This window comes from Canis lupus, chromosome 36 (assembly GCF_011100685.1).
Source record: "Canis lupus familiaris isolate Mischka breed German Shepherd chromosome 36, alternate assembly UU_Cfam_GSD_1.0, whole genome shotgun sequence".
In the NCBI taxonomy this organism is placed as follows: Eukaryota; Metazoa; Chordata; class Mammalia; order Carnivora; family Canidae; genus Canis; species Canis lupus.
The window spans coordinates 24367124-24391849 of NC_049257.1; the positions used below are offsets into that span (position 1 = coordinate 24367124).

Sequence of the window (24726 nt, forward strand, 5' to 3'; positions counted from 1 at the left end):
GAGAGAGAGAGAGAGGCAGAGACACAGGCAGAGGGAGAAGTAGGCTCCATGCAGGGAGCCCGACGTGGGACTCGATCCCGGGACCCCAGGATCACGATCTAGGCCGAAGGCAGATGCTAAACTGCTGAGCCACCCAGGGATCCCCCACTTTTTGTTTCTAATATGGTAAAGATCAGTAGGTATAACCCAGATAACCATAAGTTCTTTGAGGTCTTCAATTATTTTTAGGAGTGTAAAGGGATCCTAAAACCAAAAAGATTGAGAAATGGCACTTTAAGCCATCATTTGTTGCCTTAACCTCCTAATGTATCCCTACCTCTTTCTGATTTCTTCAAAGTACTCATTCAAAAATACAAATATGACTATATTGCATCTCTGTTTAAAAGTTTTATATTTCCTATAACCAATACTATGGAGAAGTACAATAGCACGATAGAATAAACAAGCAAACCTTTGGTTTCACCTAGGGCTGAATTCAAATTCCATGTCTGTCAGACCCTGCTGATAGACTCCCCCAGGAACCATTGCTCTTTCTTCATTTTTGTAATAAAACCCCTGAATTTGAGCTTAGCACATGCCATTACCTTTTGAAACTACTTCCTTAATGATGAGTGTGGTCATACAACAGTGGCTACTAGGAGATGAGCAGGAGTGATATATAGAAAATTTCCAGGTCAGGTTGTCTTATAAAGGAAGCTGGTTTCCTTCCATTTTTTCCTCTTTCCTGTAAGCTTCGAAAGAAGGGGTAGAGGGTAGAGGATGTTCAGCCAACTTCCACCATGTGGATGAAAACCATACATATTACCTCACATTGTCCTTCCAAGTCTATATTTTTTTCATGGAAAAAAAAATAACCTCTATCTTGAGTCAGTTTTGACCAAGCGAGCAAAGACTTGGGCTTAACCCCAATCAAGTGCCTGCATGAGCTGCATCTCTGAGGTAAATTTGTTTAAAAGACTCTATCTAGATATTTTTAAGTTCCTACACCAGTTTCCCAGTAACCTGGGCCTGCTCCAAATAATCTTTCATTTTTTTCATCTAGTCTTTCATTTAATATTAATGAAGTACACTCGGCACTGTGCACAATAGTCTAGCACTATTTCATCAGCATTCAATGTGTGCATCAACAATGTGAGATCCAAAATGAAAAAAAAAAAAAAATCGTGTCCTGATAGGCAGGCAGAGCAAAGCGACAGGGAATCAGAGGACCAATACTGTGGAACTGAGTCACATAGTTTCTGCGTCTGTCCACAAGTAGCCAGGACCTCAATAAATGGCAGAGTTGCAGATTTATTAGAGAAGGACAATTAAGAAGAAAGTGGCTCTGTTAGTAAAATCAGGAGTGGGATCCATGCAGAGGGGTCCCCGTGTGTGACTAAAGTAACATAAGCGTATTTTTCATCCAGCCTGGACTATTCTAGAATCCAGGGCAAGACTGGAGTATGCAAGTAGGAGATGAGTGATCCAAGCTCATCAAGAGCTGTAGAAGCCAAATACAGAAGAATGCTTCCACCATAACAGAGGAGATGTGTAGGATGTTAGAATTATACCTTTGGTAGACATACTTTTCCATGTACAAGAAATACATGTTTTCCAGGTCATTTTTATTTAAAATGGAAATGTGGCCCATTTGGAGATGGACCACGTTATTGTTACATTTTTTTTTTTTTTTTACTAAAAGTAATTTCTCATTTTATATTCTTTTTAGGCTGAACCAAATGAAATTGCTGGTTTGTGGATCAAAGGTGGAATTAAAGACTCACACAACTTCAGAAAGGTAGGAGGAGCGGAAGCCCAGGAAGGCCTCTTTTGGGAAATCTGAATATGTAAGAATTGTAGGAAAACCACCACCAGAGGTCTCAGAAACCTGTAGCATCAAAGTGGCTGGTATGCAGGAGGATAGTGAGATGCTAAATTAGGTCAATAAAACCTTACTTCTTCCGTCTACCAAGGGTCTGTCTAAAGCTCAAAGATAATGGCTATTGTTCTTTTTGTGTTTCTTCTTCCTTGCAAATCTCATGCAAGTACTTCTCCTAGGTAGTTTCTGCCCAAAATCCTGCTGGCAGGGAAGCCTGCAGAATGTAGGCTTTAGACCTTGGGGGTATGTGGGAAACCCATAAGAGCTTGAGGCTGTGATGATGTCATTTTTGTTAGAGTCTGGGTAGAGTTTCTAGGGCAGAATAAATAAGAGTTCAAAGCAGAAAGAGAAGGTTGAGGAGGTATGTCTCAATTCGGACGATTTTTCTTTCAAGTGGTTCTTTTCCCTTTGCTCTTCTACTTCTCTAGCACCCTCTCTATGATGGATGAATGGATATCCTGCTAGCACTCATACCCCTGGTGTGTGTGTGTGTGTGTGTGTGTGTGTGTGTACACTTCCTGTACGCTCCACGAAAGAAAGACTTTTAGAGTTATGTTTCTGTTAACCTCTGTACCTTCCTTCATTCAATGAATGAAAGTCACATTTACAGTTTTAAATTGAGGGAGTTGGAATTGTTTGAAAACATAAAACACATTAACCAGGAAAGACAGTTATCTGGCATTCTATGCTATGACATTAAATACATGCTTTATTCATTAATGTCCATTTAAAAAAGAAATCAATGTGTAATTGCTAATGAAAATATAATTTTCCATTTGGTAAAGATGCCCTAGACTCACTATTTCAGCTTCTCAGATTGATTATTTAAGAAAGCAGTGGCAGATCTAAGCCATGGGGCTTTCGTTGTAATTAAATCTGATTCCTGGACATTATATTAATGCTGGATGTTAGTATAATAATAGCCACCGATATACTTTTCATTTGTGTTTTTGTAATAGCATGTATCTGTGGAAGACACCTAATTTGTCACAATGGAAAGTTGGTGTTTTTAAAATATATTTTAAAAGAGTAATTCCTTATGACAGGACTGCAATAGTTCATGTCATAAAATTGTATTATTTTCTTCAATAAGTCAGTGTTAATCCATCTCGCAATCTGTTTAAACCTGGTTTGGTGGTCAGTCGTTAAAGCTACAGTAGTCAAATATCTCATGCATTGCCCTTACAATATACCTATAAAGAGATAAAATTTTAGGGGAATTATCTGTGAAAACAGTTTAGTGTTTCTTGAAATTATAGAGTCATTCATACTGATATTTGACATAATGTTCAACATTTTCTTTTTTTAAAAAAAAGAGAAAAATTACTTAGGAGAAATACCAGTGCACATCTCTCTTCAAATTACTTCCTTTTACTTTTTTTCCTGACTGTAAATATTTAGGCCCATTGTAGAAAGTATACTTTAAAAATGGAAAAATCAAACCATATATAATTCTACTATCTAGAAACATGACCATTTAAAAAATATATCCTTCCTCTTTTTTTCATTTTATCTGTGTGTAAGAGTAGATACAGATGTGTGTCAGGTGTGCACATGTGAGTAAGGATGCATATGTTTCCAGTAAGAATTCAAATTAGGAACATACTGTATTTTATTTACCACTTAAATATAGGAGACTTCATCAGCATTTAGTGTTGGAAGATGAAATCTGAGGGCAAATTGATTTTTCGTGCTTTGGGATTTGTTGAGATGGTGGATTACAAAAATAGATTTTCCTGATGTTAAATCAGCCTTGCATCCTTGGGAAAAAAAAACCCCACTTGATCATGATGTGCATCACCTTTTAGATATTTCTGAATTCTACTTGCTAATATTTTGTTAAAGGTTTCTGTGCTTATGTGAGGAACATTGGTCTTTAGTTTTGCTTTGTTTGGTTTTATACTGTCTTTGCCTGCTTTGGTGTGAGGTAATTACTGGCCCCATGAAACAAGGGAGGCAGCGTTTCTTCCTCTTCTGTATTCTGAAAAGGGTTGTGTAGCATTCACGTTAATTCTTCTTTAAATGTTTAGTAGACGTCTCTGGGGACACCATTTTATCCTGGAGATACCTTTTGTAGGAGCTTTTAAATTGGGAATTAAATTTCTTTAATTGTTACATGGCTATTCAGAGTATTTCATATTTGTGGAATTTTGGCAGTTTGTGGTTTTCAAGGAATTGATCTGTTTCGTCTAGGTTGTTGAATTAATGAGCATAGACTTGTTCATGGTATTCTTTTATTATCTTTTTAATGGCTGTAGGAATCAGTAGTCTTTTTTTTTTTTTTTTGGAATCAGGTAAGCTTTACGAGAAAATAAAATGCACAGTTCTGAACAGCATAGTTTGATGAACTTTGACAAATACATACATGATTTGATCTTTCAAATCAAAATGAAGACTATTTCCACCACTCTTGAAAGTTCCCTTGACCTCCTTGTCAGTCAATAAGCTTCAAGGAAACCATTACTGTGATTTCTATCATTCTAGAACAGGGGTTAGCAAACTACAGCTCAGGCTATTTAAATAGGGCCTACTACTTGTGTATGCAAATAGGTATTGTTGGAATAAAGTCACACCTTTTTTTTTTTTCCATCGTATTTTGTGCTGCTGATTTCATGGCTCAAATGCAGAACTGAGTAGTTGAGACCCAGACGTTGTGGCCTGTACTTGGGCAGTCCTTTTTGGATTTTTCGGTGATCCTACAGAGATCCAGGCTCCTGAGCAAAGAAAAATTGGCCCGGCTATAAAGATAGAGAATGCCTCCTTTTGTTCCCTAGAAACGTTTGCTCTACACATTTGAAGGGTATATATTTACATTGTAAAGGGAGAGGAAATTGAGAGCTATTTGTTTTCATTTCAAAGGATTGTAAACTAGAAACATTCCTCTTTTCTTCCTGGTCAAGATTTATGTCCTTTAGGGAGGTAAGATTTATGTCCTTCAGGAGTGGAGGGCGGCTGCATTGCAGTTTCTATATAAACTCTCAGATTCATAATTATAGGGCTCCTCTCCTGTGATACAAAAACCTCCTTTTTGTATTACAGGCCTAAACTTTTGGCTTTCATCACGTTGCTCTAAAAGGAAGAGGATGGGGAGTAGGGAAATTATCCTATTATTGCTGCTGTAAGTAGTAGTAGTCTCCTTTGATCCAGAAACTACTTGTTTGCTTTCTGGACAAAAACAAATGAATATAGATAACTAAAAACTTAGCAGCACGAAGCCTTAAATATTTAATATCTGGCCCTTTACAGAAGTTTGCTAATCCCTGTTCTACAGCAGTATTACTGTTCTTCAATAAAATACATAGAATTATAAGCGTACCCTCTGCCTGGCTTTTTTCGCTCAACATAATGTTTTAGAGATGTATGCATATTGCTGTGTGTATCAATAGCTATTTTAATTTCTAAGGAAAGTCCGTAATGTGACTCTTCCACAGTTTGGTTAATGATTTCCTGATGAGGAACACTTGAGTCATTTTTAGTTATTATGAATAAAGTAATTATGAACACTCTTATACAAGTCTTGTGGTCATATGCTTTCATTCTGGAGGGTATGATTTCCGAGTCTTAGTAAAAGTGTATGTTAATTTTATTAAAAATTCTCATTTGCCAAAAGTAGTTGTATCATGTTACACTGTCAGTGTATTAGATTTCCAGTTGATCAACATTGTCATCGATATTTAGTATGATCAACCTTTTTGATTTAAGCCATTCTATGAATGTAAAGTAGTACCTTCTTGAGGTTTTCATTACATTATTTTGTTTATTAATCATGTTGGACTCCTTTTTATGTACTTGTTAGCCAATCATACATCTTTGGTAAAGTGTCCATTAAAATGATTTAATTATCTATTTTAAGTCTTATATTTATATAAGACTTGTATATGTAATAATATTTATTTTATATCTTTTATATTTTGAATAAAAGTCATTTATCGAATATATATTGTGAATATCTTCCACCAATCTGTGACCTGCCTTTTCATTTTCTTAAGAGTATTTTTTGATAAGTAGGTTTTAATTTTGATAAAGTCCTATTTATCTATTTATTCTTTTGTGGTTAATGATTTCTGTGCCTCCTAAGACATCTTTGCCTACTGTACAATTAATAAGATATCCTCTTGTGTTTTCTTCTAGATCTGTACCTTTTTAAATTTTATATTTAGGTCTGTGAGCTACTTTGAGTTAACTTTTATATATGGTGTTAGGAAGAATGGCAAGGTTTTTGTTTGTTTTGTTTTATTTTTCTACAGACAGTCCAATTTTTCTGGCAACATTTGTTGAAAATATTTTCCTGCTTAATTTCTTTGGTAACTTCATTGAAATGCGATTTACCATACGTAAGCGAATCAATCACTGAACTTTGTTCTCTCTGCCGATTTGTCTTTTCTTATAATAATAGTACATTAATTTAATATTTGTGGATTTATGGTATATCTAAAAGCTAAGTTGTCTTTCAACTTTTTTTCTTCTTCATCATTTTCTTAGCTATTCTAGTTCTTTTGCATTTCCATATAGAAATTAGAATCAGCATGTCTGTTTCTACAAAATAGTCTGCTAGGATTTTGATTGAATCTATAGATAAACTTGGGGATTCTTAAAATCTAGAAATCCTAAACTTTTTCTTTCTCTTTTTCTTTTTTTTAATTTTTAATTTTATTTTTTAAATTTATTTTATTTTTTTTAACTTTTTCAATCTATTAATATATCTATTTATTTATTTAGACCTTCTTTAATTTCTCTAAGTAATAGTAGTTTTCAGTGTATAAGTCGTAATAAACCTTTCACTAAATTTATTCCTAAGAGTTTGATAAGAAATTTTTAATGCATTTTCCCCCCCAACTAGTCATTGCTAGAATGTAAAAGCACTATTTATTTTTGTAAGTGGGCTTTGTCTCATGCAATGAAATTTACTTATCAGTTCTATAATTTGTTTATAGGTTTATCTGGATTTTCTCTCTACATAATAATATCTCCTACAAATAAAGGCAGTTTTACTTTATTCTTTCCAAACAAAACTATATGTCTGGATTCAGCTCACAGGTCACCAAGTTGACACCCTTAGGAATCTAAACTCTGCAATGTTTAGATTTTAAAAACTGAGGTCCAAGAAACGATATGCTTAATTAGTAAATAGCTGAGCCAAGAACATGGTCCTGTGATTCATAGGCCAGGAATTTCTCTGTGACCAAACTCCCATTATGTGAATGTAGGACAGATCTCAGAGTAAATGTCTCACTTCTATTCTTGGCCAAGTTATGTTTAGCTACCTTTCCAAAGCAGTCCCAATCCTAGGATGCTCCTCAGCAGCGTCTGTTCCTCCTGTACTGAAAAGTTATGAAAAGGATATTTTCCTCAATTCTTATAAATATTTTTCTGTGTTCTTGGAATTTAAAAAAAAAAATCATAGAATATCTATAGGTATAATGAGTTTATTCATTTTGCTTCAAACTAATGTTCAGTCCACATCTGTAAATCTTTTTTTTTTTTTAAGATTTATTTATTTAAGAGAGAAAGAGGGAGAGAGAGAGAGAGAGAGAGCACGCAAGCTGAGTGGGGGGGGATGGGGGCGGGGGGGGGGGATCAAATGGAGAGAATCCTCAAGCAGACCCCAGCTGAGCATGGAGCCTACTCAGGGCTCAATCCCATGACCCATGAGATCACAATCTGAGCCAAAACCAAGAGTGGGATGCCTAACCTACTGAGCCATCTAGGCACCCCACATTGATAAATTTTATTTTGCTCAAGAACTTTTCTTTGCTTATTGTTAATTTTTGTAAATGTTCCTTTAATTGTTGGATTTCAGTTCTTGCTAGCTACTTGTATTCATTCATTCATTCATTCATTCATTCAGAATATATTTAGGCTATATATTCCTGGCACTCTAGTAGATCCTGGATTATAAAGTATCAGCAAAAACAGGTCCATATCCTGCCCTCATGATATGTAAAGGTGACTTAGGGGACCATTATTCAGTTTTGTATTTGGTTTAAATTCTCAATCCTTAAGCTTTAGGTCAGAGAATAGAAAATTTAAAAATACCTCTTCCTGTCCCTATCCCCCCTTTTTTTTTATCAAGGCAGGTGACTTGGCTGGGTCACAGAGGCAAAAAAGTATATGCTGACCATTATTCCCATGCTTAGTGAATCTTATCCCCAAATTCTATTAAGAACATGTCTGGCAGCATTGCTGTTTGTTTTTTGTTTGTTTGCTTTTTAGTATTATTGAGAGTTTCTATCTCTTTTTAGTGGGAAACCCAGATATATCAAAACCTGTAAGACAGACATTATTTTAAAATAGAATCCATAAAGACTTTTTAATGTAGTCAATTTATTTTCCTAAATATTGTTCCTAATTTCTAATGTTTTCTGATATCTTTCATTAGATTTTATTTTAAGTTGCCGGAAATGAACATCTCCTTGTTCAAACCAATTACCTTTTTTGAACAATTTTGGAATGTATTGTTATTTTTATTTTTAATTTTTTTTTGTATTGCTATTTAAAAAAATAATCCACTCTTCTGTAACTATTACTATCAATATTTCTAAAATGTATTCCTTTTGTTTGAATCAAAAACACACAAAAAAATTACTTTGTGGTGGAAAAGAGCTCAAACCAAGAAAAATGATCTGCAGAAGAGGTTAGTTACAAAAGTCAGAAGTCTTGATACAGAGTCACTTAGCATTGGATTTTCTGCTAATTCCCTTTAGTAGAGTACTTATTTCCAGTGGATAAGTTTTATACTCATTTTTTAAAAATTACAAAATAATTGCTGCTTCTATAGATAGTTTTGAACTCTGGGTGAAAATGTTTCGTGCATCAATTTCAAGTCTTTTGGCAGCCTTCTCTTCATTTTAGTACTAAAATAGATTATTATTTACAAAAGAATTATATGCCGATTATTGCATGTAGTCCACTTATTCTTTTTCAGATTACATATTTCTCCCTCAGTTCTGGAATCATTAATATTATAAAAGATAGTACAGGAAGGAATAATTAATTTGCTTTTATTCTAAATACCAGAATCCTCTGTTAATGCTGTCAGTGTTTTGTCCATTGGTAGCTCACCATCAGCAATGATAATAAGGTAAAAGGAACTTCCTCTGTCAAAGAAGTCTGACCTAGAGTTCTAGACCATCATCTAGTAACAGTAGAGCATTATCTTGAATTTAGTTAGCAGGAGAAAAAATGGGAGAGAAACGGAATAACTTGATGTAGTTTGATGCTAAAGATTACTATCTGAGGGGTGCCTGGGTGGCTCAGCGGTTGAGTGTCTTGGGCTCAGGGCAAGATCCCGGAGTCCCAGGATCGAGTCCCGCATCGAGCTCCCTGCAGGGAGCCTGCTTCTCCCTCTGCCTGTGTCTCTGCTTCTCTCTCTCTGTGTCCCTCATAAATAAATAAAATCCTTTAAAAAAAGGTGTTGTCTGAAAATCTGCTCACAGTGGAAGAAGAGATCGCATATTTCATCATTTAAAGAATTTGTTAATTAGATACCATCTCCTCCCCCCCAAAAAAACCTCTATTTTTTTAAAGATTTTATTTATTTATTTATTTATTTATTTATTTATTTATTTATTTATTTATTTATTATTAAACCAAAGTAGGCATTAGCTTTCACATGATAGGAGTATCCGTGACTATATAGAGACAACTTGGTAGTGTGTGGGGAGATGGGGAGCTAGAGAACAACGTTAGACTGAACGAAGGTTCTCCAAAGATGTCCCCATCCAGAACCCCAGAACCTGAACACATTGTGGTACAAGGCATAGAGGAATTAAGGTCACACATAGAATTAGAGTCACTAATTAGCTGTCCCTCAGGGAGATTTACCCTATCATCATATGGTTTTAAAAGTAGAAGGGAGGGACAAGGCCGGTCAGCACCAGAGGAGGAGATGTGGAGGTAGGACATTGGAATAATGCAATGTGGGAAGGACTCAGCTTGTGACTGCGGACTCCATTGCCGAGAAATGCAGGCAGCCTTGAGAGAACAGAAGGGTCAGGGAAATGGATTCTCCCCTAGAGCCTCCAGAAAGGAATTCAGTCCCCCTGATACCTTGATTTCAGCCCAGTGTGGCTCATTTGGGGACTTGGGCCTCCAGAAATGAAGGAGCTAATAGATTAGTGTTGGTTAAGCCAGCAAGGCTGTGATAATTTGTGACAGCAGCTGTCAGAAACAAATACCACTATAGCAATCACAGAGGATTCTCTGGACAGGAACTCCTGCAATGAGGAAACTTTTGAGGGTGAGGAATATGCTGCTTTCTTAATTAATTATGTTGATGGCTTCATGGAGGTAGACAAGTGTTGAAACGTATCGTCTTGAACACTTTAACTATTTGCAGTTTATTGTACATCAGTTATACCTCAGTAGTGCTGCTCTTAAACAAGTGAAATGTGGATTCTTCTGATTTTCAAGTGTCTCTCTCTCTCTGTGCCAAGCCTAGCAGTGGGCTCAGAGGTATCTCTGGTGCTGCCCTGTGATGTGGGCCATGAATTTCACACGATCCACAGCTTGCTTCCCAACATGAGGCCTGAGCCGCAGCTTCTTGGCAGCGATAAAAATGAGATCTGGGGTTTCACTTGGCACCTCATTTTCTTAATGTAGCAATAGCTAATTCTCTCTTTTCCCTTGATAGCTTTCCTGGGGGTACAGAGAAGTAGGAAAGTGTGCCTCCTCCTGAATTTCCATTGTCCTCGACTGTCATGACCAGGAGGGAAAGGCTGCCCTTATTTTTTTTTTTTAAAGATTGTTTTTTTTTTATTATTTATTCATGATAGTCATAGAGAGAGGAGAGAGAGGCAGAGACACAGGCAGAGGGAGAGGCAGGCTCCATGCCGGGAGCCCGATCCCGGGACTTGGGGATCGCGCCCTGGGCCAAAGGTAGGCGCTAAACCACTGAGCCACCCAGGGATCCCCAAAGGCTTCCCTTATGTAGGAGAAGTTTGTGGGAAACAAATTAACTTGGGTTAAGTCCATTCATTGACTATCAATCCTTGAGGGCTCTACTTCCTTTCCAGAATTCATAGTTCAAGCTGCACACAGAGACGACCTCTTTGTAGTGCCATGATACTGGAAGGAGCAGACTTCTTGCTTTCCTCTTTTCTGCCTCTAACCCCCAAGGACACGTCACTGGCTTAGTTTCCAGCTTCCAGGTTCTACAGCTGCAATAGTGAGCTTTGGGCTCATCAAAGCATGGAATTTATTTGCCTGCACCCACTCCCTAGCCCTTTCCATGAACCCAAGCAAGTCAGTTTTTATTCTCTTATCCATAACCATGGGAGTGATAGGACCCCTTCCTTCTTCACACTGATAAGTGTGATTAGAAATGGAAGCTGAGGGGAATGGGGATAACTGGGTGATGGGCACTAAGGAGGGCACGTGATGGGATGAGCACTGGGTGTTATACTATATATGATAGCAAAGTGGATTTAAATTTAAAAAATTAAAAAAATAATGGAGGCTGAAAATATCCACATAGTTCTAAGATCCTCAGATTTATGGTTAAATAGACATTATGTAATACATATAGGGGTTCGTCACAGACACGCCTAATGAAAAGAAGAGGAAGAAGAAAGCTAAATGGAGAAACAGAGTGCTCTAGACATTAGGAAGACTTACTACAAATTCCAAAAGTCCCTTTTAAAGCTGAGATTAAGCCTGAGTCCCATTAGTGAAAGTGCCTAAGCCACTCAATCACTTAACCTCTGGGAGAGCCTGATAATAGTGCTGCCTCTTTGAGTTTCTTTTGCTTCCTTTGGATAACCCCAGAATTTTTTTTTTTTTTAGGATTTTCACAAAAATAGTTGTATGCAGCTTGATGCTTTTCTCTTTTTCATCATATTTCTCCCTCAAATATCAACTGTCTTATTAAACAGTAGCCTGAGTAATGTTAGACTCACTGTGGTAGTTCAAAATTAGATTCTGTACTAGTATATTCCAAAATTGCACCCCTAATCGCTTTTTAGAGGCGCAAAGAAGGGTAGCAGTTGAAACAAGGCCATGAGGCAAACTTTTTGCTCTCCATCTCTCTCTGATAGACACGCATGTGTGCATGCACACACATGGACCCACCCACCCCACCCCAGTGTTAGGTGGCTATCTGTTGAACTTGAGAAGAACCTCGGGTACCGCTTGGTGTTTGAAATCATTTATATTTGCTCATGCCTTTAGAGTTCCGTGTTATTTTTATCTGCTCTCCTCCCAGATAATGAAAGAGATACCCGCAACATTCTGTATATTAATGCCATAAACGTCTGCCTCTGGCAAAGCCTTAATGTGTGAACAAAGAAAGGAATTGTTCGCACAGCAAAACATACAATGAGAAGTGAATATCAGTGGTGGAAACCTCTCTGTTAGAGGGAATTTCAGATCATTTCAGTGTTTACATTTGCAACTCAAGCATATTGACAGAGCAATGCAAATAGATGTACACTAGGAAATGCAGAAAGAAAATTATTTGCCCAGATACTGCAAAGATTTTCTAGCTATGTGAGAAATGAAAATGCATTTTTGCCGTAAATGGTAAACTGAATGTTATTAACAGGACAAACCTCATGTAAAAGGGAGATAAGCAGAAATTGATTTGAATATTATTGCAGGGCAAAGTAAATAATCACGATGCATTCAACCTTTATAAATGTGCAAAACCAGATTAATTTTCCCAATTACAAACCTTAATAATATTAAATGACTTTTAAAACATGAAATAGGATAAGAGATTGATGGTAATGATAATCCACAAATGTGTTCTAGGGGATATTAATAAATATTTGGTTAAACAAAGTGGGGGATGGATGGGGAAGAGAGCGGAAAGTACCGTGTTAAATAAAGTTAAAGAGATAGCCTCAAGACTTCTCAACTCCGAATCTCTAAAGAGAAATAAAGTCTGTGATGCTTCCAAACTTTTTAGACCCTGAAACTCTTTCACAAAGCACTTGAGGAACTAAAAGTTCAGAGGAACAGGGATCCCTGGGTGGCTCAGCAGTTTGGCACCTGACTTCAGCCTAGAACATGATCCTGGAGTCCCAGGATCGAGTCCCATGTCGGGCTCCCTGCATGGAGCCTGCTTCTCCCTCTGTCTGTGTCTCTGCCTCTCTCTCTGTCTCTCATGAATAAATAAATAAAGTCTTTTTAAAAAAATTAAAAAATAAAAAATAAAATAAAAGTTCAGAGGAACATACAGTGAACCGAAAGTCTCCCCGATTGATTCCAACCCAGAGTTAAGTGCAACTCCACATTCTAGTCCAGTCACTGCTATGATGGCCAGTGTTGAAAATCTGATTATCTACAAATCATAAAGCGTTCATAGAAATGCAACTAGAGACATCATTGTTCTAGCCTGTTCTTGAAACCCAGGTCTTGCTGCTATAGTTGTAGAGGTTATGCCAGAGGAATGCGAAGCAGATCGTCACAAAAAGCACTACCAGATGGTTCACAACACGTTGATGAAGTCACCATAATGCAGGCCCAAAACTCGATTTGGTCATGGCCAGTATCATAATACCAACCCCAAAGGTACAGACTCAAATTACTTCTTAAAAATTCACTTATTTATAATGAAAAACACAGTTGTGAAGGCAGCCAGGCATCCATAGTCTCTGCCTGGCATCTCTTCTCTTTGTAGATTCCTCTATGTAGGAAGCCAGATTAAAATCAGAAGGTTATTTGGTAAGAGATCAAAGCAAGAGGAGGTAGCAAGCAATATGACCCACATCACTGAAGGCATCATATCAGGCCTTTAGAGCCTGATCCACCATACTCCAAGGAGAGCCACAGTCCCATGCGTTTCAGCCTCAGGTATGGTAAAATACTGCATGAGCACTGCTAATTGCTTCACCTTTCACACTGCTCTTTAATGTTTTTTTGTTTTGTTTTGTGTTTTTGCCTAAAAACTTCATTTTGACTAAATCCATGATTATTAAGTCATGATAATGCAGTTTAATCTGCATCAGTAGCTTAGACATAATGTTATAGACAGGATTCACCTAAATCTATACCCTAATAAATAAGTTGGACAAGCTACTATATCACCCACTATAATTTTCCATAATAACATTCTCACAGCGACCTTATTACCACATTGTAAGAATATCTGGCCACGATATCTTTTTATTTGCTACAGAGAGAAGCTGGCAAATTCAGATTTTTTTCACTGCACTATCACTTGTCTGAAGGTGTTAATCAAGTAGACATTACCGTAGATACACATGTGGAATATGACCAAGCATGCACCACTTCCAACCTTTAGGATTTTCTCTGGCCACAACCAAGGGGAGGAAAGACCAGAAGTGCAGAAGAGCTAATACCTCTGGGAATAACCCATAACCAGTATCAAATTCCAGCCTCTTCATCCCCAGATATGACAACTCTGGAGTTTATTTTATATCATCACCCAAGGACTCCCAGTGAGACTGAGTCACAATCACCCAGTTTCCTAGATTGTTCATTAAGCACATCATAGACTATCTTCCTTTCCCTGTCTCATTCCTCCACTTCTTGATTGGTGCTTCCTAGGATCAATTCCCAAATAAGCCACCCACACCTCAAATACCAGTCTCAGGGTTTCAGGGGAGCCCAACTTAAGATACTGGGTAACTCTAGAGTTGATTAGCAATCTGCTCTAGACCCAGAAATGTTTACTTTCTTCCTGACAGCTCAATTAACTTTGAATTATTTTAATTACCTATGCCTGGACTTGTGCAAGTCTGTAGAATTTCAATTTGCTTGTATATTATTGATCAGTCCATGTCGTGTAGTGACTACTATACCTTTCTTGGAAAAAATCAGCCTTGTATCAAATGAGTCACCATTCTCCCTATGGTTTGGTCCAGGTGTAGAACCTACTGATTGTGTCTTGAAAAAAAGCCAAATGACAGCATTCCAAACAGGCTGACTAACAGTGTTGGTGATTTGGTAATAAAATAGCTCTGAAAGGTTCAATTCCTTCTTTCTTTCTCCCTTGCTTTGGGTCAAATTTTCCAAAAATATTTTTTCAGTTCCTAATAGTGCATTATATTTAATAGAACATAATTTTTATGTTGTTATGGTGTTATACATGTTTAGGGGTTAATTGCATTTTTTTTTTTTTTTTGATTTGAGCAAAAGGTAGATAAATGCAGCCTGGGATGCGTTGAGGTCCAGGCACTGTGCTGGCTGTCCACAACTGTTACCTCACTTAGGACAGAAGGAGATTGCATTCAGTGTTTTCTAAGGAATCTTTTAACTCTAAAATTTTAATTTCTGTGATTCTAACTGCCAAAAATTATTGATAGCTATCGTCAAATTGATAGAAATTGTTATTAAAAGCACAGGGAAAGATTTGCTTCCAGATTTTAGAAGCTAGAATATGTGTGATTATTTACATTTTTTTCCATTTGAAAATTAGCTTTAGGCTAACAATATTTAAAAAATAACTTCCGGGGCCCCCCAGGTGGCTCAGTCAGTTAAGCTTCTGACTCTCGGTTTCAGCTTAGGTCATGATCTCAGGGTCATGGGATCTGGCCCCGTGTCAGGCTCCACCACACTCAGCACAGATTCTGCTGGAGGTTCTCTCTCTCCCTCTCCCTCTGCCCTTCCCCCTGCTTACATGCACAATCAATCAAGCAATCAGTCAATAAAATATTTTAAAAAAATAAAAATAATTTCTGATTTGGGTCAGGGTGGAACATCAGAAAGAACTTTTTTTTTCTTTAAGATTTTATTTTTAAATAATCTCTATACCCACTATGGGGCTTGAACTCACAGCCCAGAGATCAAGAGTTGCATGTTCTACCAACTGAGCCAGTGAGTGCCTTAGAAAGAATGTATTTCTGTTTTATGTTTTAAACTTAAATATCCAGGGGCACCTGGATGGCTCAGTTGGTTGAGTGTCCAACTCTTGATTTTGGCTCAGGCCATGATCTTGGGGTTGTGAGATGGAGCCTCAAGTCAGACTTTGTGCTGGAGTGGAACCCTTAAGATTCTCTCTCTCCCTCAGGACTAATTTATGACATGAAGTAGCCCTTACAATAAAAAAAAATAAACAAGTAAAGAATCAGAATTGTTACAAGGCTCATAAAAATCTTTAAATGACTCTGAATTCCTTTATGCTTATTAATCAAAAATACCCAGCTATCATATCTTCATTTGTTTTAAAGATTTTCTTTATTTATTTGATAAAGAGAGAGCACAAGTAGGGGCGAGGAGCAGAGGGAGAGGGAGAAGCAGGCTCCCCACTGAGCAGAGAGCCTACCTCGATAGACATGAACTCTGGGATCATGGTCTGAGCCAAAGGCAGATGCTTAACTGACTGAGCCCCTCAGGTGCCCCCACAGCCATCATTATCTTTAAAATACACTTTTATTTTTAAAACAAAGAACTATACTTTCCGGTTTTCTTAAGTCAGTTTCTTTCTTTTCTTTTTTTTTTTTTTTTAAAAAGGCAAAAAAAAAAAAAAAAAAAAAAAACCCTCATGATGTTTAAGAAGCTATAAGCCTGCAGGGAGCCACTCAACTAAATAGAACTCATCCTTTGAAAGGTGCTGTCACTGATGATGGGAGACTGTGGCATTTTATTTTGTAAGCTTTAATCTTCCCCAGAATATGAAAGACCCACTTTGAAGCTGGTGTTTCCCTCTAGCCTGCAAGTAGAAGGTGGGTGAGTAAGAGAGGAACCCAAGCTACTGTTCAGTGACCTGAGGGAAAATTCTCTTTTGACTAGATTCCAAATAAAGCTCACCATTGAACTAATCAGACATCTTTTGAAATGCCCAGTGGCCTTGGTGGTGACTACTTCCAGTTGTGTTGCTTTCTGGTTCTTCGTATGTCATGCTTAGCCCCACTTCTCTCAGCAAGCACCTGCTCACCCTACTTTGTTTTTCCAAATATTCCAGTATTTTAACATCTTGTAGCAAAATAACCCTGTTCTTTTTTTGGGAACATTTGTTTGTGCTTCTAGACTTTTTCATGTATGAAATGTAATTACAGAACTACTTTCTGGATACTCCTTGACACAGGAAACAGATGCTGGGCAAATGGATTCAGAAAACAATTAGTGGTGAAAAGCAATAATTATTCTGAAATGCTTCAATCTCATATAATCATGAGGCTCCCACGGTCTTTCCTCATTGCCTAGGATATATGAGAGCATTTTGTTAAAGCACTGAAGAAACAAATTTATGTGCTTGGGCTCTCATAAATCCTAGATTCAATGATAGATGTTTTTTATACAGAATAACTCTACCTGTTTTTCTTTCTTAGACTGTTTCCTAGAAGTTGCTCACCATTATCTTGCTAATTTAAGTTTCTCAGCACCCGTGACATCCTAAATTTGGTTATTGTATAATTTTAGAATTATAGTTTCCTTACTGCTCCAGGGGTTTATATATCTGGATATAACCAAACTAGGCTAGGTAATAGTAGCAGGAAACCTTTATTGAGCACTTATTATTTACAGGTACTATGCTAAGTGTTTTCCACACATTAATCTTCTCAAGAACCATATGAGGTAGGTCTTTATTAATTAACCACATTTACAAATATGACAATGAAGGCCTGGATTACAAGTATCATGCCCAAGGTTGCAGGGCTAGTCTCTTCTAGAACTGGAACTGAAACTCATATTGACTAAAAAGCTCGAAATAAGGATTTCTATCTAACTTCTCAATCCTTGAGTAAATAATTAAATGAAATATACTTGGGAAATATTAATAAACTAAAAATAGAAGTAAATTACCAGCTGTCATGATCCTCTCAGAGCTCACAGATTGCACCCTTCTAACATATAAATACACATCAACAACAAACATTTGGCTATGCTCCAGTGTCAATTAGAAGACATGCAGAATAGAGAACTCTCCGCGAGCATTTAAAATTCCTAATCATATTCTATTATTGCCCCCCCAACAAATGCATTTTTCTCCCTCAGATCAGTGACAGCTAAGGGTTATTTAATACACCATTCCTTTCTTCGGTCCTCCTCCCCAACCCTTCCTCTCACCTCTTTTTGCTTTTCTTTTCTTTTCTTTTCTTTTCTTTTCTTTTCTTTTCTTTTCTTTTCTTTTCTTTTCTTTTCTTTTCTTTCTTTTCTTTTCTTTCTTTTCTTTCCTTTCTTTTCTTTTCTTTCTTTTCTTTTCTTTCTTTTTCTTTCTTTCCTCCCTTCCTCCCTTCCTTCTTTCCTTCTTTCATCTCAGGTCATGTTTGTCAAACATTTTCGTTGGCCTCTTCTGTATCATAAGTGACTGAAATGATCACATGAATCAATTGCTCTCCGCTGGCATGCTAGGGCTGCTAGGGCGTATGCCCATACACCACAAATGTTTCCCGAGCGTGTTGCCAAATTTTGAGCAATGTGTAAAATGTAGTTTGGTTACAACTAAGGATACATATGGTCATTGAGATGTCTTTCAGATGCAATGAGAGGTCCCGGGATTTGCTCTGGAGCAGGTTAGGACTAAAAGCTGATTGGTGTGTTTCCAAACTGGCTTCAAAGTGGGAACATGGAAGGTTCCTTAGTGAATTCCAGATCTTTGCTGCCTGGGTTTTTTTAATTAATTTAATTTAATTTTTTTAGCTGCTTGGGTTTTTAAGAAAGCATTCATCTCCAGTAATCAGTTATTTTCAAGCGGAGACACAGTGCTGGAGGGCAACACTTGAATCCTGTGATGACTATGGCTGATTTTATAGGTTGGTGAGATACTGTCCTACTGTAAAATGTGATCGTGTGGTAATCACTGCGAGCGGTGACACAAATCCAAAAAGTTCAAGAACCACCAGAATAGACTGATTTTTGAATTTTGTATGTAGTGCTGATGTTAGAAAAAAAAATCTTTCATCCTTTTCCTTTTGGTGACTTTCTTATATTTTAGAAAATGTCTTGCTACCTTCAAATTTTCCACCGTCCTCCCTTCTATCCCACACTGGAGTCTGACCTCCTGAATAGTATCTTTATAGTCTTACTAGTTTCTGATTAGATCGCAACCCAAAACAATTTAACTACTTGAAATAATTGACCACCTGATAGTCCTTTAGCTTTAGTGACCTAAATATATGAGCTCTATGTATTTCATAATCAATTCTAATTTTTCACTTAGACAAAACAGTCAGACTGATTTTTGTGTGCTTAATGCTAACATCGATTAAAAGATCCAAGCTACTAAAATGATCAATCCATACACATGTATATATAGTTAGTTATTGACACATGTATCAGACACATATTTTCAACTATCTACTATTCTGGGGGAAAAAACAATAAACCTTTATATCTTTATGAAAAAAGTCTGATTTTTAACTACATTACGAATGTTCTATGACTGAATATTATTCAAATACTGGAAAAGAACATGAACACCATTTGAAATATCAAAAACATGAAGCATGTCCAGCCATCTCTTTTTTGTAGAAGATCGCATCTGACATACTTGTATACCTGCCTCCACCTATCTTTATAGATTTCTTTTCTTTCTTTTTCTTTTCTTTTTTTTTTTTTTTTTTTAATCAAATGCAGAAACTGCTTGGCAAATGTGAGCCTACATTTGCCTATAAATGTAATGTTATTCTTAGCCAAAAAGAACAAAATTATATTTGTATGGCTCCTTCTCCAAATCCTACTAGCTGCCCTCAGTGAATGTGCTAATTGCATTTCCCTGCTATCCATTTTCTTATCTTAGCCTTTGTGGTTTCATGCACATTTTACTAGATGTTACACTTTCTTGTGTTTAGGTTTTATTTGCATGACACCAAAGTGTGAGTCAGTTGGCTCATTGCATTTTGCATACATTGCGCATAATGAATGCTAAAGTGAAGATTATCTTTTCATGGAATAAAACTGAAAACATGTGTTTCTCTGCCAGATTGGCTTTGATGAAACAGAGAAACCTAAATTGTTGGGCAGTGTATGGTAAAGTAATCTTTCTGCAATCCAAGCCTCCTTAGCCATGGAAGACTTTGTTCCTTGCCTTCTTTTCCATGATACGTACTTCATTATTCTTTCACGTTGATGAGATCAAAGAAAAGCATGCTTAAATTCTTTAATGAATAAATTTAATGAAACGTGAGGTGTAGCGTTTGTGTATGTCTGTTTGTGTATGTGTGTGTATTTGGTTGCCATATTATTTTGCATCTTGATACAATATGCTATGTATGTTACCTCAAGTAATTCAGATTTATTCTAAAAAACATAGAAAAGAGAAACCATCCTAAAGAAAAAAAGAAAAAAGAAAAACCCAAAATCTTAAGAGCAGCACTCGTATAATTTTTTTTAAGTACCAGTTTTTCTTATACTGAGTTCTCATCTGTAATAAGGTCTGTCTACTTGAGACTGTCTTTTCACTATTTAAAGTTCACAATATGTTTTAATATCTAACACTGCAAATATTGCCCTCACAACTTTGAATTGAATTGCATCGCACCTCTGGAACCATTTGGGCACAAACTTTCTGCTACCATCCGATACAGAAAAAAAAAAAGAAAAAGAAAAAGAAAAAGAAAAGAAAAGAAAAGAAGAAGAAAAAAGAAAAAAAAAGAAGTCCTACCTGGGCATCTTCTGTTGCTTTGACTTCTCCCTTCAGAAAGAAACCCAGCCTGCGCAGTCCTTTTTATTCTTGGAGAAGCACTTCCATTGTGGCTGTTGTGGTTTCTTTTTTTTCTCTTCTTCTTCCTTCTTCCTTCTTCCTTCTTTTCTTAAATCTGTCTGCTGACTTGCTTGTTAAAGCCCCTGCAGCCCACTCAATGACTCTGCCCTAACCTCATCAAACTGTGGACTATTTGGGTTTCCTCAAATTATTTTGCAGGCACCCCACCATTTCACAAGAAGGAGAACATAATCCTCTTTAATCTAGGTCCCACTGATTAGTTCTGGCAAAAAGTCCCTGAAGCTTGGGGTCTGTGGATGGTAACTTTCAAGCTTTACAGCATGGGTGCCCATCGTGGGAGGCCAAATAACGGCCCCTGAAAGATGTTCATGCACTGGAAACCTGTAAATATGTTCGCTTGCATGGAGAAAGACAGTTGGAGGATGTGATTAAATGAAGAATCTCAAAATGGGAAGATTTTGCTGGGTTATCCAGGTGTGTCCAATCTAATTACATGGGTTCTGGAAAGTGAAGCTTTCACAGCTGTGGTCAGAGGGAGGCGTGAGTAGGAAAAAGGCTCAGAGAAATGCTTTGAAGACCCAGGAAGGGGCCACAAGCCAACCAATGTGGGAGGACTCCAGAAGCTGGAAATGGCAAGAGATCGGACTGTGAGTGTCCAGGGAGGAAGGCAGCCCTGCCGACACCTTGATCTTAGCCCAGTATTGGAGACCTGTATTGGGTTTTGGATTTGCAGAACTGTACATAATAAGTGTGTTGTTTGTAAGCCACTTAAGTTTGTAGTAATTTGTCGCAGTGGCAATGGAGAACAAATACACAAGTTTTCCTTAGTTTTTAAGAATTCTGTTGAATATTTTCCTGGGATTGCTGGTGGGACAGTAAAGTATCCTCCAAACGGAGAAGGCATTTGAGACCAAAAAACGAAGGAAGCCACTCCTTACCATTGACACAGTTTTATTTAGGGTAGTTTACTAACAGGTCGGGTGGACAGAGGATCCAGGTACTACGCAGCTCTTTTCCCCCTCACCCCCCATGTCTGGACTTTAGTCTACAGCTTTTATAGGGTGAGGGGCATTGTGCTGAGGTCAAAGGATAGTTATCTGAAGTGGTGCCTCCTGTCTACCAGTCATCTCTGCCGGTTATCTTTGGTGGCGCCTCCTGTGCACCACTCCAGGGAAGATCAGAACAAGCCCTCCCACATTCCAGTCAGGGCATACATTAACCTCCAAGGGGCCTGGAACGTGTAGCACTGAGGCAGGTCATCACACGGGCACAAACAGGGTGGAGGGCCAAGGAGGGCGTCGATATTGTCAGTACTCCTGCAGCTGAATGGAAGAGGAGGTGCAAGGGAGTTAGATACCCATGCTCACTGACCCAGGTACCCAAAAGGTCTGTGGTAGGAGCGTTCAGGAAGAAAAGGAGGGGAAAGGGAGGAAGGGTGGAAGGGAAGGAGGAAGGAGAAAGGAAAAAGGAAGGGAGAGGAGGGAGGGAGGAAGGAAGAAGAGAGAGGAAGGAAAGGTCAAAGGAAAGGGGAGAAATTCTTCCAATATCCTGGTTACCTTCCAGTTGTAGGTTGGTTTGCCCCCCAGAACTAGAAATATGCCACATAACCTTTATAGTTTTTGGAGAGTCTTGATCTGATGACAGGGCAGCAGAGTGGTCTCTACAGTCACCGACAGAAGGCTGGAAGGACCCTGTCCTGCATTGTCATGCATACAGACTTTTCTACTCACCAATGCTTGTGATTGAAAGGATTCCTGGATTCTTTCATTTATCATACTGAAATCTACAAATATTCTGGTTTCCAGGTTTATCAACATGGGTAAAATTTGTGTCACAAATTACGAAATAAAATTATCTTGCAAGAGCTTCCAGAGAGATATTCTTTGTTTTATGATAATAAGGAGTTCTCATTTTTAATTTTAATTTTTATTATTATTATTATTCTAAAATATTTTATTTATTTATTCCTGAGAGACACAGAGAGAGGCAGAGACACAGGCAGAGGGAGAAGCAGGCTCCATGCAGGGAGCCCGATGCAGGACTCGATCCTAGGACACCGGTATTATGCCCTGAGCCGAAGGCAGATGCTCAGCTGCTGAGCCACCCAGGCGTCCTGAATTCTAATTTTTTTAAAGTATTATCCTAAAAAATTCTAAAATGCAGCAGTCCTTCCTTTCTATTAAAAAAAAAATTATCCAAAACCTGAGAAAAAGAAAAAGAGTGGCCACGAGTCATATCGGTGTTGACTGAGCAATGTCTGACAAGGACATGCAAGCACTAATTCAAACCTATACAGGATGTACTTTTGTTGCACTTAATATTTACTATTGGTTAAGCCCAACACTTAAAATTATATGTTAAATTATGCATTTTTGCTCAAAGGAGATGCAAATTCTTTCCAATAGAAAATATAGCCACAAAGATTGTTTTTTTGCTTTAAAAGACATTAATCAAACTTGCCTCTAATTTAGCTGACTTGTGGAATCACTAAATTCTACTCCTGAAACCAGTATCAGCCTGTATGTTAACTAACTAATGTAAATTTAAAAATTGATACGAAAAAAATTTATTTCAGCATTCCTTTATTAACTAGTAATATAAATGCTATTTAGAAAAATTCTCTTAATCAGCTTTACCATTCTGCTCGTTTACTCTTTAATTTAAAAGATAAAATATTAAAATTTTAAAAATCTGTAACGTGTTTATTTTATATGAGTTACGTTTCTAAATTTTTTTAAAAATTATATTTTGGCATTTCAAAATATTTTCACTGTGTGTGTGAATTAATGACTAGTGATGTCATTTAAGCAGTATTAATAAAGGGATTCTATATGTTTCAATTATATATTCAATTATGTAGAGTGTATATATATATATATGTTAGGAATATTAAGAAATATTAGAGAAAGTCTAGACAATACTTAATGTCTGAAATTCAGTTGCCAAAAAACTGATTAATGTGAATTATGTAGTTATATAGTATTTCTTATTCTGGAATAAAAATATTTATAGAAATATTTTTTGAAAAACCAATTGGAATTTAGCTTTTGAGTTTGGGGTCTGAGAAAATTATTTCTTGTTCTCTTTTTATCCTTCTTACCCTTTTTGTTGCATATATAGAGTATATGCAACAATTTTTCATCAATTTATAATTTATAATTAAATACTAAGCAATAAAGAGATTTACATAAAAGATTTTATGGCAGTAGTCATTTGCAGTGTAAAAAATGTGGTTTCTTATTATTTCTAGCTCTTAAAATGTTAATGTAATACATAGCTATGTAATTTTACAGGACAGTTTAATTTCCCTTGAAAATATGGACCTCGGGGAAGGGCCCAAATTAAAAAGAAATTAATATATTTCAAATATTAAGTTATTTTTCTGGTCCTCTGAGTTATATAACATGTAGGCCTGGTAAAAATTTTTATTTTAAGAACGCTCCAACGAGCAATCCTTTTGGAATTTTTCACATTACCACATTACCAATTTTGGAATGGATATTCTATATTTATTTCATTATATTAATTATAATCAAATATCATAATAATCAGTTCTGTTGACATGGTAACTGGTAGAAACATATCTGCCAAACATACTAACTTTTTTTTTTTTTTTTTTAATCAGCTCTCCCCTACATAGAATAAAATCTTCATCATCTGCTCTATTGGGAATCTTTCTAGCTTGGGACATGTTACTTAGAAGGTTAAATTGATTCATACATGCAAAAAATTTACCTGGCAGGTTTAAATATTAGATATTCAAACATCAAGTTTGATATACTCATTTTATAGAAGCAAGAATTAAGTTGAAATTATAGTAACAGATTATAGCTTTAATGACAAGTTTGGAAAACCTAAGATTCTTGGCCTGCACTGTCCAATGTGGTAAAACTAGCCAAATGTGATATTTGTACATGAGATTAAATTAATTAAAATTAAATAAAGTGGAAAATTCAGCTCTTTATTGCACTAGCCACCTTTCTACTGCTCAGTGTCTTTGACGGCTTTATCTGTCATTGGTGGCTATTATCTTAGTGCAAATATAGAACATTTCCATCATTGCAGAAAGTTTTATTGGACAATGCTGTTCTAGACTTGGGTCATGTTGATCGTGCTTCTTTCTGTTTTGGAATGTTAAATAAAGGTAAATGTGATCTCATCTAACACATGAGCAATATAACAGTATGATACCGTGCGAGACAGCAAGCTGAGCATTCCTAATTTATTGAGCAGGGAATTTCATTGTGTCTCACATTATGTCATGATGCTTTGTTTTCAAAAAAGCTTTGCCAATTTTCTT

General features: G+C 36.8%; 2 long non-coding RNA genes across 4 annotated transcripts in view; one reads left to right on the top strand and one right to left on the bottom strand.

Annotated features, from left to right (window-relative positions):
- LOC111094258 overlaps positions 1-24726 on the bottom strand; it is a 160216-nt gene that overhangs the window by 57013 nt on the left and 78477 nt on the right. The window lies entirely within an intron of this gene.
- Positions 1-24726, top strand: part of LOC111094259 — a 172036-nt gene that overhangs the window by 53465 nt on the left and 93845 nt on the right. The window contains exon 2 of the long non-coding RNA XR_005384818.1: positions 1709-1777. This is a non-coding gene — a long non-coding RNA (uncharacterized LOC111094259). The remainder of the gene's footprint in view (positions 1-1708; positions 1778-24726) is intronic.